This window comes from Melanerpes formicivorus, unplaced genomic scaffold (assembly GCF_026170545.1).
Source record: "Melanerpes formicivorus ecotype bairdi unplaced genomic scaffold, bMelFor1.0.p_v2 SCAF_338, whole genome shotgun sequence".
NCBI lineage: Eukaryota > Metazoa > Chordata > Aves > Piciformes > Picidae > Melanerpes > Melanerpes formicivorus.
This window is the reverse complement of record NW_027142690.1, coordinates 126776-127500: the sequence shown is the minus strand read 5'-3', so window position 1 is coordinate 127500 and position 725 is coordinate 126776.

Sequence of the window (725 nt, the reverse complement as noted above, 5' to 3'; positions counted from 1 at the left end):
CAAACTGGGAGATGTAACCATTTTTTCACCCTATTTCGAATTGTTAAATCCATTTCTTCCAGATAGGTGGCTTTTACATTTGCCTGGTCTGCTAAGTAGATCAATCTAGGCACTGTGTACACTTTTAACATGTCCAATTTTTGAAATGGTTTTAAAGGGGCTCTTTCGATGCGATTGAGCCAAACTTCTAATTTATTTTGTAATTCGGGCTTAACTATCCCCACCCAAGGGTCGATTTGCAAGCCAAGATATTTCTCTGACTGACCCGGGTGGATCATGTTTAAAGGGGGTACCGCTGATAAGCCATGGAGGACAGTCATTGATGGTATAAGAGTCCTTAGTTGGTTGAATAAAGAAACCATGGCACTTTTCCCCCTGCGTTTTTAATCCAGTTAAGTCACAAAATGCTTCTAGAATTTCAATATTTTTCTCCATTCCTGATTGGGACTTACTCAGCAGGACCAGGTCGTCTGCAAAAGCCAGAGCTGTTAATTTGCCATTCCCGTGTTGGAACCCCTCCCCACACTCTTCTAATTTACATAACAGAGGGTCAATGCACAGGTTAAAGAGGAGTGGTGACATGGGATCGCCCTGTTTCACACCAGTTTTGATTCCTATTGACTCAGACTCTCCTTCTTTAGTTTTGATTCTGGTGTGGATGTTTTGATAGAAGTCCTTAATTAATGCTATTATGTGGTCATCCAGGCCCTTTTGCTTTAGCACCG